The following is a 16,321-nucleotide window of genomic DNA, read 5'->3' on the forward strand; positions in this document are numbered from 1 at the left end:
TCGTGTTTATACTTTATTTAGAGTTATCCTCTTTCCCTTGATTTCCTTTTTGTTCTTGGCTTCCTGAAACCTCCTGTCCATCCTGTCTCACTATCAGACTTGCCAGAAATCTCCTCCTTTCTCTTCCAACCTTTTAAACCCTCTCTTCAAAGTTGGGGACCACAGACTCTCCACTGTAGGAATATTATGATGAATAAATAATATACGTGTCTGGCTTTAAGCATGACATTTTTTTTCTTGTTTTCTCAGTGGTCAAAACTGGCTTCAGAAGAAAGCCATCCCTTTGGGCAGTGTGAGGAAAAGGCATAAATCATATTCTTCTCAGGTTCTTCTTAGACCAAAGGAGAGAAATGTAATTGTTGACTCTCACTCTCTTAAGGAGAGAGATATTCCTGAATTTATTTCCCAGAATCAATAATGAACATAAAGCCACTCATTGACCACATCACCAGTGCTGAGCCAGTGTCATAAATGGGCCATGGCATTCAGACAGGAAATCCTGAGTTTGGGGCTCTAATTCAGGGAATTATCCCTAGGTCTGACCCTACCCTGCCCTTGGTGTGACAGGAAATGAAACGTAACATCAGGAAAATGTGCCATCCAAGGGCGGGGCCCAGCAAAGAGCCCATTGAATATAGGGTTATTTTTAACATTAGTTGTTGGTACCTAGAGGAGCCATGTGAAGGCCACCACCTGGCTTCTCCCCACCTGGCTAGAGGCCACTGCCTAAAGAAGGGCTTCAGGTCTGCCTTTTCTGTCTGAGCATGTGATCTAGCAGTCCTTTGTTGCCCTTATATATAGTACTCTTTTTTGACAAAGGAAGCCTGGATCCTAAATATTTGGATGTCCGTGTTCTTTTTTCTTTTCTGGGTGTTTTTTTTTTTAAATGTTTATTTGTTATTGAGAGAGAGAGAGAGAGAGAGAGAGAGCAAGCAGGTGAGGGGCAGAGAGAGAGGGAGACATAGAACCTGAAGCAGGCTCCAGGCTCTGAGCTGTCAGCACAGAGCCGGTCGCGGGGCTTGACCTCATGGACTGCGAGATCATGGCCTGAGCTGAAGTCGGACGTTTAACTGACTGAGCCACCCAGGCACCTGTCCTTGGTGGTTTCATATTTTATTTTTGGAAAATGTAGAACATTAACATGGTCTGAAAACTCAAAAATATATAAAATCTTATTATCAGAGAAATGTCCTTCCCTCTCTTAACTCTTTTGAGTCTGGGAGCATGCATTTTCCATCCTTGCCTGGTAATCTCTCTCTTGTGGAAAAGTCACAAGGCTCTTGGTGCCCTTGCTCAGTGTAAGGAGAGGAAAGGGGAAGAGCTGTAGGTCAGAAAGTCCCAGGTTCCACGGAACCACTAATCCTGCACTGAACCCCAGGGGCGCCTGGGTGGCTCAGTCAGTTGAGCCTCCAACTTCAGCTCAGGTCACAATCTCGCAGTTCAAGGGTTAGAGCCCCGAATCGGGCTCTGTGCTGACAGCTTGGAGCCTGGAGCCTCCTTTGGATTCTGTGTCTCCCTGTCTCTCTGCCCCTCCCCCGTTCACTCTCTGTCTCTCAAAAATAAATAAACGTTAAAAAAATTTTTTAAAACCCTGCACTGAACCCCAAGTTCGGTTGCCCAGTCGCTTGAAAGGCCAATACTCAAGAGACAGTTTAGATCAGAAAGGAATCTCAGCTTTATTCAGGAGGCCATACATCTGGGGAGAAGCTGAGCACTTGTCCAAGATTTCTGCTTGGCCCAAGGCTTTGTTTTGTTTTGTTTTTTTAAATTTTTTAAATGTTTATTTTATTTTTGAGACAGAGACAGAACATGAGTGGGGGAGGGGAAGAGAGAGAGGGAGACACAGAATCCAAAGCAGGCTCCAGGCTCTGAGCTGTCAGCACACAGCCCAATGCAGGGCTCGAACTCTTCAAACGTGAGATCATGACCTGAGTTGAAGTCAATGCTCAACCAGCTGAGCCACCCAGGCGCCCCTGGCCCAGTGTATTTTAAAGAGGTTTAGGGATGAGTAAAGGCAGTGAAATAGTCTTTAACTTTTCTTTCTTTCTTTCTTTCTTTCTTTCTTTCTTTCTTTCTTTCTTTCTTTCTTTCTTTCTATTTTATTTTCAAGTAACCTCTACATCCAACATGGGGCTCAAAACTCACAACCCTGAGATCAAGAGTCGCATACTCCACTGACTGTGCCAGCCAGGCACCCCTGTAACATTTCTTGATTACATGTGGAGTCAATGGTGCCAGCGACAAATATCACCTCAGTGCTCATGGGTTGTATGAGGGGCTCCAGTTTCTGTTCTGTGATGTACAGGACTCTGTTCTTTCTGCAAAGGAGGGCAAGATCCACAGATACACAAAGGGAAGTCAGGAAAATCATTTGTGTGACCTAAAAAAAAAAGAAGAGCATTTTACTAAAAGAAAAAAAAATTGCTAGGCTAATTATAAATTGAGGTGGCTTCAAACAGATTTGCTGACCTCTGTAGCACAGGAAAATTCTGGTCCTTCTCTCCTCAAGGCCAGTTATCTGTCTGCTATGGATCAAAGGACTTAGGTCAGCAAATAAGCAGTATGTTAACTTGAAGGCAGTTAACCCTTAAGACCAGCTGGAGTGCTGTTTACAACTCCTCTAGAAAACTTCTCTGGCTCCACTTTAAACACTAACAAGGGAGCAGAACTTTATGGGGGAGATTTCTTCCATAATCTGCCTTTCTGGGTTTTGGTGGAGAAAGAAGAGAGCGTCTGGGGAGAGCTGATTATCCTACATCTGATGTCATCATTTTCTCAATTCAGCAAGACTTTTAATCTTCCTGGATAACCCCCTCCAATGTCATGCCACCTGAGATATGGCTATCTAGTGCTACGGATAAGGATCAAGAAATATCCTCTAACTATGATATAAGGGAGAAGCAAGTGCAGAATATCAAAGCTCTCCAAAATTATTTCCTTCTTCTGCATCCATCAACAAAAACGTTTCTAAAGCTTGTGCATGTAATATTCTCTTATGATGCTTAAAGCCTATCTATGTCTACTGTAATATTCTTTTACCATGATAAAGTTATTAGTTTTTTCCCTTTTGTCTTGACCATATTTACCAATGTTAGACTCATTTATATATCTTTTATATTTTTGTCAATTATAGTTATTTTTATTTCTGTTTATTATATTATCTTTAGTGCTGTCTTCCTTCTACTGTCTTCAGTAAAATTAGGAGAATGCATAGTTTAATTTTAAAATGTTTTTTTTTCAGTTTAAAATTATTCCATAAAATCTGGTAAATCAGGCAGCCTGACGACGTTATTCATATCCTGTATATTTTACCTATTTTTGTGAACTGAGTGGCATTCTCACAGAGAAATCTGTTAAAATCCATCTTGTGTCCTTATATTTCCCAAAGCTTTTTATGTATAAAGAGACAACTGTCAGTTCAAATCTTACAGGGTTGAACCATTAACATGAAAAGATAAACCTGGTTTCACGAAGGCTGTTCTGAATCGGGGGTGCCTGCCCCAGTCAATGGAGTTGACATTACCTGGCTCCATCAACCATTTATTATGGGAGAACAGTGGTCACACCATAGAATTTTCTAATTAAAAAAAATTTTTTTCATGTTTATTTATTTTTGAGACAGAGAGAGACAGAGCATGAACGGGGGAGGCTCAGAGAGAGGGAGACACAGAATCTGAAGCAGGCTACAGGCTCTGAGCTGTCAACACAGAGCCGACGCAGGGCTCGAACTCATGGACTGTGAGATCATGACCTGAGCCAAAGTCGGGTGCTTAACCAACTGAGCACCCAGGCGCCCCAGCATTTTCTAATTTTTAAAAAGAAACAAAAACTTTCAGATCATGTAAAAGTTGGCAGAGAATCTAAAATATTTAAACTACAGAGTGGGAAAAGGAAGTGAAATATTGGGACCATAAACTTACCATTTCCTACCCTTGTGTAGCCTATGTTTAGAAAACTGTCATTCATAAGTGTGCATCCACATACCCTAAATGAAATGCTAGCAAATCATATACTCTTGGAAGAGAACTAGATTCCTCTTTCAGAGTAGTTCGACTCAATATTTGTATATCCAATAATATGAAGTAGGATTTTGCAAAGAGGAGTAAAGGTGAAATTTGTTAATAATGAATTTGCCATGCTAAAGAAAATAATGCACATATTATTTCTCTCTAGATCATCTGGCTTTGAATAAAACAAGCTCCTTCTGGGCATTGACATTATGGCTTCTTGTGAGTTTGTAGTGGGGATTCTCTTTCTCTTCCAGACTGGAACTGGGCTCCTAGGGAATTCCTTACTCCTTTATTTCTATTTGTTGACTTTGTTCACTAAACACACTAAGAGACCTACAGACCTAATTCTCAACCATTTGGCCTTAGCCAACTTTCTGATCCTTTTCTCTAGGGGAATCCCTCAGACACTGGCTGCTTTTTGTTTGGACAATTTCCTGGGAGAGGCTATGTGTAAGATTGTCTTTTATACTCACAGGGTGGCCCGAGGGGTTTCTCTCTGCACCACCTGCCTTTTGAGTGGCTTCCAGGCTATTACTATTGGTCTTAACAATCCCAGGTGGGCAGAACTCAAACTGAGAGCTCCTAAGTTTGTTCAACCCTCCTGTTGCCTCTGTTGGATTCTTCATCTCCTGATAAATATTGTCGTGCCAGTGAAAGTGACTCACCCAGGGAGTACTAGAAACATTACAAAAAGGGATTTTGGACTGTGTTCTGTCAAAGGGTCCAATTCATTCCTAAGCTCACTCTGTGCATTCCTGTTTACCTGCCTTGATATTTTGTGTTTGGGACCCATGGGTTGGGCCAGTGTCTCCATAGTGCTCTTCCTGCAAAGACATAAGCAGAGAGTCCAATACCTTCACCGCACCAGTCTCTCTCCCAGAGCCTCCCGAGAGACCACTGCCACTTTCACTGTCCTGCTTCTAGTGAGCTTGTTTGTTTCCTTTTACTTTCTGTCCTCTATCTTATCACTCTGTATGACTTGCTTTGTCAACCCAAGCCTGCAGCTGGTGAACATCGGTACATTCCTTTCTGCTTGTTTTCCAGCTTCCAGCCCCTATGTGCTCATCAGCCATGAAATTAAAGTCTTTGTCAGTTGTAAAACAAAAATCTCCAAATAGTCCGTTTACAAACAGCTGCCCTTCATTCCACAATTTTTTTTTGAATACAAAATATTCGCAACTGTGAGTCTAACTGTGGACTCCTTTAAAATATATCCTGGTTATGTTTCAATGTGAGATTTGTCTCGTGATTTAATTTTCTAAATGCATTTGGTTTCTTGTTGAATGTTGCCCTCCAATGTAGCAAAATATGTTCTATTCTCTGCAGAAACTGCATAACCCAAGAAAAATGGGCTCGCTTATACTGACACTTGGCTTTACCCTAATGACATGGCAGGACCTGTATAATAACCTTAATAGAGACCCACTGGATACTCTTTGTGCCCTACCACACATGATCTGAATTCGCTTTTAAAGGCCTCATCCTTTAATATGAATCAGCCAAAGGCCAGCAGCCATTTGAAGAAACATTCTACCTTGATAGAAAAACACAGGGATGGGGGGTGGGGGGGGGGGGGGAAGTAACGTGGAAAAAACAAAGCATATTAAGGAAGTAGAATAAAGTCCTGAAATTTGTAAGTAATATCATTGATGAGATGTGAAATTCCACTGCATGCATGAGGCAAGGATAGGATGCTATTAAAATGAATGACGGAAGACTAAAATGAACTTTTGGGAATCAGGACCATGACAGAAGAAAGTACTCAGGCAGAGGGGTTGGAAGGTAATATGAAGCAACCTCTAGGAAATTGGACGAAGGGGAAAGAACACTGGAAACATTAGAAAAACAGCAAAACTTTACTGGATGAATAATAGCGCTGGGAGAAAGAAATGTAAATGTGGTGAGGAGAATAACATCAAAGAAATTCTACAAGATGGTTTGTCACATCCATTAACAGACTAACGAGGCCTATTTGTTTAATGGGAAATGGATCAAAATAAGCCCATATCTAAATTTTAAAATATTGGAAAGATTGGGGCGCCTGGGTGGCGCAGTCGGTTAAGCGTCCGACTTCAGCCAGGTCACGATCTCGCGGTCCGTGAGTTCGAGCCCCGCGTCAGGCTCTGGGCTGATGGCTCGGAGCCTGTTTCCAATTCTGTGTCTCCCTCTCTCTCTGCCCCTCCCCCGTTCATGCTCTGTCTCTCTCTGTCCCAAAAATAAATAAAAAAACGTTGAAAAAAAAATTTAAAATATTGGAAAGACTAATATTCTATAGTTCCATCCATGGCATTGCAAGTGGCAAGATTTCATTCTTTTTTATGGCTGAGTAATATTCCATTGTATGTATTTCACTTATGTGGAATTTAAGAAACAAATGAATATTGGGGGGAAATAAAGAGAGGCAAAGCAAGAAACAGACTTGTAACTATAGAGAACAAATTGATGGTTTGCTTGGGGGGGCAGTGGGCTGGGGATGGGTTAAATGGGGGATGGGTATTAAGGAGGGCACTTGTGATGAACACTGGGTATTATATATGAGTGATGAATCAATAGCTTCTACACCTCAAACTAATATTGCACTGTATGTGAACTCACTGGAATTTGAATAAAAACTTGGATGAGAAAAAAGTATTGGAGAGAAATAACAACTTCCTAAAGATTCTGGAGAGCAAACAACTGGTCATCTCCAAAGGGAGGAAAATCAAAATGGCCTCAGGTTTCTAAAGAGCAACATTGAAAACTGGGATGTGATGGAACAATGCTGTCAAACTTCTGAGATAATGATTTACAAACTCAAATTGGATACCTGTCAAACTAAATTAAAAAAAAATTTTTTTAACGTTTATTTATTATTGAGAGACAGAGAGAGACAGAGCATGAGCGTGGGAGGGGCAGAAAGAGGGGGAGACACAGAATCCAAAGCAGGCTCCAGGCTCTGAGCTGCCAGCACAGAACCAAATACGGGGCTTGGACTCACAAACCGCCAGACCATGGCCTGAGCTGAAGTAGGACGCTTAACCAACTGAGCCACCCAGGTGCCCCTCAAACTAAATTTTTTTAATGTTTATTTTTTAGAGAGAGAGAGCACAAGCAGGGGAAGGGCAGAGAGAGAGAGAGACAGAATTCGAACCAGGCTCCAGGCTCTGAGCTGTCAGCACAGAGCCTGACATGGGGCTGCAACCCACAAACCGAGAGATTATGATCTGGGTTGAAGTCCTACACTCAGCCGACTGAGCCACCCAAGCGCCCTGGATGCCTGTCAAACTAAACTCAGGGATGATTTAAAAGAAAGGTGTTTTCAGGGGCGCCTGGGTGGCTCAGTCGGTTAAGCGTCCGACTTTGGCTTAGGTCATGATCTCACGGTCCGTGAGTTTGAGCCCCATGTCGGGCTCTGTACTGACAGCTCAGAGCCTGGTCAGATTCTGTGTCTCTCTCTCTCTCTCTCTCTGACCCTTCCCCGTTCATGCTCTGTCTCTCTTGGTCTCAAAAATAAATAAATGTTAGAATTTTTTTTTAATTTCTAAAAAAAATAAAGGTATTTTCAGGAAGGCAAGGTCTCAAACTATTCTATTAATGCTTGCCCAGGAATTACTGAAGGCCAAACTCTGTAAAGAAAGTAAGTGAAAAAGGGGGCGCCTGGATGGCTTAGTGGGTTAAGCGTCTGACCTCGGCTCAGGTCATGATCTCGTGGTGTGTGGGTTCAAGCCTCTCATCGGGCTCTGTGCTGACAGCTCAGAGCCTGGAGCCTGCTTCAGATTCTGTGTCTCCCTCTCTCTCTCTGTCCCTCCCCCACTCATGCTCTGTGTCTCTGTCTCTCAAAAAGAAATAAACATTAAACAATTAAAAAAAAAGAAAAGAGGGGCGCCTGGGTGGCTCAGTCGGTTAAGCATCCGACTTCAGCTCAGGTCACAATCTCGCGGTCTGTGAGTTCGAGCCCCGCGTCAGTCTCTGGGCTGATGGCTCAGAGCCTGGAGCCTGCTTCCGATTCTGTGTCTCCCTGTCTCTCTGCCCCTCCCCAGTTCATGCTCTGTCTGTCTCTGTCCCAGAAATAAATAAAAACGTTAACAAAAAAAAAAAAAAAAAAAAAAAGAAAGAAAAGAAAGTAAGGGAAAAAGAAGAAAATATGGATCCCTAGAAACTGGAGCTTCAACGATATGAGATAATGAGATCTGTTCAGTGGTAGAGAAAGGAAAGCCTAGGTTGACAGCTGTGTAGCCAGTCTAGAGATTACATAGTCCAGTTGGTGGCAGAGGAATGTACTAAAGAAGAAAATTAAGATAGAATTCCTGATGGGTTCTACTGAAAATTTGGGAATGAATAAAGAGTTTGTACACGGAGAAGCCAAGTATATTAAAACACATGAATTCTAATTTGGGGAAGTTAAAATTGGTATGAGAATACAAATTTAACATGAAACCTCACATGGCTCAGCGGTTAATAGTCGTAATGTATAAACACTGATGATTTATTTGATCAAAATAGATGTATTTCAGCTAGTGTGGAGGGTTTGTTTGCTTTTCCGTCAAATGAATCTCTAAATGATACACTGGCAAATATTATGGAAATATATTGGGTATGCCCGACTCCCAGGGGCAGTCGTGTGAGCGGGATCGGGGAGTTCCCTGTCTCCCTCTCCACTTCCAGCGGGAAGTCACTAAGGACTAACACCTTTTCATCAGACTTCCTCTGATTTACCCTGAAGTGTATGTGAGAAGGATGTGCAGTGTCAAGAGATGTGGAATTAGGTTCCAGACTCCAGCTATTATCTTCCTCTATGAGAATGAGATAAAGGGGGAAAGTTGCCAACGTGTCATGCTAGTCTGAAACTTTTCAAAGTGTTCAGATTGCAACAGAACTGCTGAACAATTACAGGATAATCCATGACACAAGGGTTACCTGGAACAAGTGTCCCTGGGGCAGCTAGAGAAGTTATTCCGTTTTTTCAAGGTCACTTGTGGGGGCAAAGTCTGGCAAAAAAAAAAAAAAAAAAAAAAAGTGGAACGAATTCAATGGGAAACAACCCTTGATCCTGAGGAAGACTTGAACAAAGTAGATGGCAAGAGACTTGCCAAAGAAAGAGAATCATGGGGCACCTGGGTGGCTCAGTTGGTTAAATATCCGACTTCGGCTCAGGTCATTATCTCGTGGTTCATGAGTTTGAGCCCCACATCTGTGCTGACAGCCCAGAGCCTGGAGCCTTCTTCAGATTCTGTGTCTCCCTCTCTCTCTGCCCCTCCCCTGCTCGTGTTCTGTCTCTCTCTCTCAAAAATAACTAAACATGTGAAAACAAACAAAGAAAGAAAGAGCATCATATATGAGCTTTCTGAGAAAAAACTAGAAGAAGGATGATCCAAATTTTGTTTATGACATTGAAGTTGAGTTCCCACAGGATGAACAACTGCAGTCTTGTGGCTGGGACACAGAGTAAGCTGATGAATTCTGCTATATAAAAACCTCAAAAAAATATATTGGGCTGGCAGAAAATCTATGTTTATACAAAAAGTGTATGAACGCGGTTCTAGCAAAATCCATTAAAGAACACTAAATGAACGTGTTGGGTCATGTTTGGATTGACCATGTTACTTTTCAAAACTGGGACATGTAGCGTATCTACTACTTAGATGCATGAGGAAAATAAGGAAAACAAAATATAGGAATCTGCATTTAAGGAGCTTACAATCTTGGGATGAGCACTAGGTGTTGTATGGAAACCAATTTGACAATAAATTATATTTAATAAAAAAAGGAGCTTACAATCTAATTGCAAGATAAGTAAAAAACTTGTGAAAAGCTAATTAACAGTATTAGGCAGAAAAAATATTACAGCCACATGCTCTTTAAAGATTAAAAAGGGTCACAATATTCAAAGATATAATGTCAGAGAATGACCTAGATTGTAAGGAAGTCATGAAGTAGCAATGGAATAACATTAGCACCTAAATCTAAATCACAATCTTCCTGACTCACCAATCAGATGTGGACTCCAGAGTCCATTCAAAGATTAGTGTTTCCTTACCTCGTTGTAGATAACGTTGTAATTGGGGCATTCTCTGTCTCCTACTTGTGTGTTACCCATAGATACTGCATTTTTCCTCTTATCTCATGTTTGATCTGGGTTTTTTTAGTTGTGTTGTTGTTACATTTTGCATTTGTTTGTTGAGGATGTGTTAAGCAATTCAGAATAAAAGAAACCAGGGGTCCTTAAAAAAAAAAAAGATTAAAGAGGGTCAGATTACCATAGGATAGGACAGTCAGGGAAGACTTTGTCCTTTAGTGGTGAGATCGGACTTTGCCTGATGCTTGAAATGGTAGTATTTGGATAGAAGTTTATATAGAATTCCAGGTGAAGGAAACTGGGAGGGAAAAAAAAGGCTGGGGGAGGAAGGTAGTGGTAAAGAGATAGGGATTAGGATATTTTATTTGAGGAACAGTAAGCAAATTACGGTTTGATAAGGTTGGAGGGCATATATGGTTACCAGGGGATTATTCTGTATGCATTATGTCTTTATATGTATTTAGCTCTGTTTGTTATGTAAGTTCCTCATCTATTTGTTATGTATTTAACTCTGGAGTAGAAGAATGCCCTGCAGTTGCAAGTGGATGTCATTTGATGGACAACAGGGGAAATCTGTGCCCCTGGGATCAGGAAATATATGCTAAAGACTTTCTGAAACCCTGAAGCTCTTCCCATAAATAGAGGTTTGCTTGTAAAATGGGAAATCTACTCATAGTAAATGAACATAATAAAGGCCAGTTTAGGCCTGTTCTTGAGTTTGGACCTACAAAGAGAACGTCTTTGTTGAACAAGGTTTATGTGTACAAATACATCTTTTGTCATATTAGAATACTGTGTAATTGGCAGAAATTCTGTTTTCTGCAAGGAAATTCATACTCATTAAATAAATGTTTAAACATTTTTTAAAAAAGAAATATACTAGGTAATATGGAGAATGATAAAAGATGGGATCAGAAAAGTGACGGGGGCAGATCATGAAGGAGATTATAAGCTATACAGGCCATGCTTAAGAGTTTGTCATTTGGCTTTCGTTGTGTGAAAGCCTTTTTTTGAATAGTTACTTCATTCTGTTAACTGTTATACAGCTGGGCTATGGGAACTGAGTATTTTGTACTGATAACGCAATCCTGACTTCCGTCAAACTCAGCCATCTCTGATTTCCCATCCTGCGTGCCCATTTTTGTCATCCATTATCTACAATGCTTTCTGGAAGCTGATGCAAAATTCAAATACTGGAATCTGTATTTACCCTACCAATTTAAAGTATAAAGAAATTTAAGAAAATAAACACAGGCTTACAAAATCATCGAATGTACTAGAGAAAAGAGATCTAGACAGGACTTTAAGGAAGTAAAAGATGGCCAAACTGGAAATTTTATTTCTGCAGTAGATTTCTGTCACAGACAGGAGGGTAGGATGTCATGAGGGTACCACCGGAACTGTCATGTTCAAGACCCAACACCATAGCTAAATCTGGGCATTAGAAGCCTTTGCCACTGACACCTCATCGGACTTTCAACATTTTAATAGCTAATAATTGGGGATATAACCTTCTGTAAATAAGATCATTATCTCCACAACCTTGCCTGACAGAGCAATCAGCAGGAAAATAGCATGCCTCACTTCTATCTTCCAAACATCAGCCAAGTGTTAAGAGAACTTAAATTTTATTTGGATTTAAAGAAAAATTTAAGACAATTTTTAAAACCTAGTCCACTCCCACTAACCTAGCCAAAAAGGAACTGTTGAGTTTATATTTTTTAGCATTACAGCTTCCTCAGTTCAGGAAGGCACACTGAGAACACAGTGGATTGATCCTGAGGGTCAATTTACATCCATCAACATAATCGAGAAAAGATTAATCTAGAAACCAAAGCATGAACATTACAAAGTCTGTTAATATAATTCACCGTATCAATTCTGAAAGTAAAAATTCAGATGTTACTCTCTCTAGAGTCTTTTTTTAAATTCCAATATGGTTAAATGTACAACGGTATATTAGTCTCATGTGTACAATATAGTGATTCAAAAAATCCATACAACTCAGTGTTCATTATGGTAAGTGTACTCTTAATCTCTCTCATTTATTTCGCCCAGCCCCCCACCCCCCTCCCCCCTCCCCTCTGGCAACCATCAGTTTGTTTTCTATAGCTGAGTCTGTTTTTTGGTTTGCTTTTTTTCTTTGTGTTGTTTCTTAAATTTCCCAGGCGAGTGAGATCATATGGTATCCGTCTTTCTCTGACTGACTTATCTCACTTGACATCCATCCACGTCATTGGAAATGGCAAGGTTCCATGGTTTTTATGGCTAAGTAATATTTCAATGTATATAGATACCACGTCTTCTTTATCCATTTATCTATCCATGGAAACTTGGGCTGCTTCTGTAATTTGGCTATTGTAAATAATTAATAAACATAGTGGTGCAAATGTCTTGTTGAAATGGTGTTTTAATATTCCTTTTGAAATGTTTATTCATTTCTGAGAGAGAGAGAGAGAGAGAGAGAGAGAGAGAGAGGGAGAGAAAGTGAGCAGGGGAGGCCAGGGAGTGAGGGAGACACAGAACTCAAAGCAGGCTCCAGGCTTTGCGTTGTCAGCACAGAGCCCAACGCGGGGCTCAAACTTACGAACTGAGAGAACATGACCTGAACCGAAGTTGGACGCTTCACCGACTGAGCCACCCAGGTGCCGCAATATCTTTGGATAAATACCCAGTAGTGGAATACTGGATTGTATGACATTTCTACTTTTAGTTTTTTGAGGAACCTCCATACTGGTTTCCACAGTGGTTGCACCAGTTTGCATTCCCACCAACATTGCACGAAAGTTCCTTTTTCTCTACATCCTCACCAGCACTTGTTTCTTGTATTTTTTATTTTAGCTATTCTGACAGGTGTGAGGTGATATCTCCTTGTGGTTTTGATTTGCATTCTCTGATGATTAGTGATGTTGAGCATCTTTTCATGTTTCTTTTGACCATCTGTATGTCTGCTTTGGAGAAATGTCTGTTCATGTCTTCTGCCCACATTTTAATTGGATTATTTGTTCTTTTGGTATTGAGTTGTATAAGTTCTTTTTTTCCTTTCACCGATTTTTAAAACATTTTAAATTTATTTATTTAAATTCAAGTTAGTTAACATACAGTGTAGTATTTTTTTTATTTTTTTTTAACGTTTATTTATTTTTGAGACAGAGAGAGACAGAGCATGAATGGGGGAGGGTCAGAGAGAGGGAGACACAGAATCTGAAACAGGCTCCAGGCTCTGAGCTGTCAGCACAGAGCCTGACGCAGGACTTGAACTCATGGACTGCGAGATCATGACCTGAGCTGAAGTCAGCCGCTTAACCGACTGAGCCACCCAGGCGCCCCCAGTGTAGTATTTTTTTAATGTTTATTTATTATTGAGAGAGAGAGAGAGAGCACAAATAGGGGAGGGGCAGAGAAGGGGGAGACACAGAATCCGAAGCAGGCTCCAGGCTCTGAGCTGTTAGCACAGAGCCCTACGTGGGGCTTGAACTCACAACCTGTGAGATCATGACCTGAGCCAAAGTTGGACATTAACCGACTGAGCCACCCAGGCACCCCAACATACAGTGTAGTATTGATTTCAGGAGTAGAGCCCAGTGATTCGTCACTTACATATAACACCCAGGGCTCATCCCAACAAGTACCCTCCTTAATGCCCATCACCCATTTAGCTCATCCCCCCCCACCTCCCCTCTAGCCACCCTGTTTGTTTTCTGTATTTAAGCATCTCATGGTTTTCCTCCATCTCTGTTTTTATCTTATTTTTCCTTCTCTTCCCCATGTTCATCTGCTGTGTTTTTTAAAATCCATGTGAGTGAAATCATATGATATTTGGCTTTCTCTAACTTATTTCGCTTAGCCTAATACCCTCCAGTTCATCCACATTGTTGCAAATGGCAAGATTTCATTCTTTTTGATCACCAAGTAGTATACCATTGTTATTGTATAATTATATTATATTTATTATATATATATAACATATATATTATTGTATAACATGTTATTGTATAATTATATTATATATTATATAATTATATATTATATATGTATGTATATATATGATATATTATAACATGTTATTGTGTAATTATATATTATATAATTATATACTATATATGTGTGTGTATATATATATGTATATACACAATTTGAGGCCTCTTATTTGGTAGGGAGGCCTACCACTCATGCATCCTGTGTTCTGACTCTTCAGAGGGCTGCCCATTTCTGTCTAGCTTCATCCACAGCACTTACAGAACCAGCATAGCTTGAATACCTGAGGGCTGCTGAGAACAACAACAACAAAAAAAACAGGTGGGGAACAGCTTGCTGCAGTCAGTATGCTTTGGTTTGATCAGGAGAAAGAGCATAACCTGAGGCTTCTCCCTTGGAAGGGAGGGAGAAAGGTGGAGCATGCACCCAGCTCCATGCAATCCAGAAGGCTGTCTGAGGGACAGGTATCTGTTTTACCTGACTAGGGCACAGATGTGGAGTCAGCATACTTGGGATGTCTCCTGGCCATTGAGAACAAGGGAGAGAGGAAAGCTTGTTGCTATAGAATGAGACAACTTGCAGTCCCACAAACCTATACCAGAGGTAGTAAGAGATTACATACTTCTAGAAAAGAAACCGGCAAACCTAACTGAGAAACTGTACACACAGGCCCAGAGAAGTTGCACCGCTCCTGAAAAAAGGTCTCAGAGTCTTCCAGAATCTCTTACCAGGCTTATTGGTAAGGGTCTTCTCCTAAATGAAGCCAGTCCATAAAGACTGGAGAAAGTGGTTGTCTTTTGAAATGCATGGATCTTAACACAAAGTTATGATACATATAAAGAAATGAGCATGGCCTAAACACAGGAGCAAAATAACCCCCCAGAAGTTGGTCCTAAAGAAATGCAGTTATGTGACTAACTTAAAAATAATTCAAAATAACCATTATAAAGATGCTTTACATGCTCAAGAAAATGATGCATGAACAAAACAGGAACACCAACAAAGAGACAGAAATTATAAAAAAAAGAATCAAAAAGAAATTTTAGGACAAAAGAATATAATAACTGAGCTGAAAAATTTACTAGAAGGGTTCAATAGCTGACTTGATCAAGCAGAATAATCAATGAATTCAACAAAGATAGATCAATTAAAATTATACACTCAGAGAAATGAAAAATGAAAAAAAAAGTGAAGAAAGCCTAAGGACTTATGGAATGACATAAAGCGGACCAATATATGCATTATGGGAGTCCCAGAGAAGAAAGGAAAGAGAAGGGGGCAGAAAGCTTATTTAAAGAAATAATGGCTAAAAACTTCTCAAGTTGGGCACAAGAAAAGGATATCAGAATCAAGAAAAGCTCTGTAGACTTCAACTAGGATGAATCCAAAGAAATCCACACTGAGACACTTTATAGTTGAGTCTTGAACAATGTGGGAATTGGGGGCACTGACTCCATCTTTTCAACATGCAGTCAAAAGAAATTCCATGTATAACTTTTGACTTCCTTTAACCTTAATAGCCTACTGTTGACCAGAAGCATTACTGATAACATAAATAGCGACTAACATATATGTTGTATGTTATCTGTATTATATACTGTATTCTTACAATGAAGTAAACTAGAGAAAAGAAAATGTTATTAGGAAAATTATAAGAGAAAATACATGTACAGTACTGTACTGCATTTGTAAAAAAAAAAAATCTGTGTGTAAGTTGACCTGTACAGTTCAAGCCCATGTTGTTCAAGAGTCGACTATATAATCAAATTGTCAAAAGTCAAAGACAAAGAGTATTTTGAAAACAGCAAGAGACAAGCAGCTTGTCATGTATATGGGAAACCCCATAAGGCTCTCAGCAGATGCCTTGCAGGCCAGAAGGGAGTGGGATAATATATTCAACATGCTGAAAGAAAAAAAAAATGCCAACCAAGAACTTATATATCTGGCAAAACCATCCTTCACAAATGAAGGAGATGCAGAGACTTTCCCAGAAAAGCAAAAGCTGAGGGAGTTTATCACCCTAGACCTGCCTTACAAGGAATGCTAAAGAGAGTCCTTAAAGTTGAAATGAAAGGATGCTAAATAGTAACATAAAAGCATACGAGGGGTTCCTGGTTTGGCTCAGCTGGTGGAGCATGCAACTCTCGATCTCTACATCATGAGTTCAAGCCCCACGTTGGGCATAGATTACTTAAAAAAAAAAAAAAAAAAAAGCATATGAGGGGTGCCTGGCTGGCTCAGTTGGAAGAACTTGCAATTCTTGATTTCAGGGTCCTGA

The 16,321-nt window shown here is 40.3% G+C and overlaps 1 pseudogene; it reads left to right on the forward strand.

The window, feature by feature from the left end:
- Positions 1-8,726: 8,726 nt before the first annotated feature.
- Positions 8,727-9,555, forward strand: LOC112851351 (centrosomal protein of 19 kDa pseudogene; annotated as a pseudogene).
- Positions 9,556-16,321: the final 6,766 nt, after the last annotated feature.

This window comes from Puma concolor, chromosome E2 (genome assembly GCF_028749965.1).
Source record: "Puma concolor isolate L17-30 chromosome E2, mPumCon1.1.hap2, whole genome shotgun sequence".
Taxonomy (NCBI): domain Eukaryota; kingdom Metazoa; phylum Chordata; class Mammalia; order Carnivora; family Felidae; genus Puma; species Puma concolor.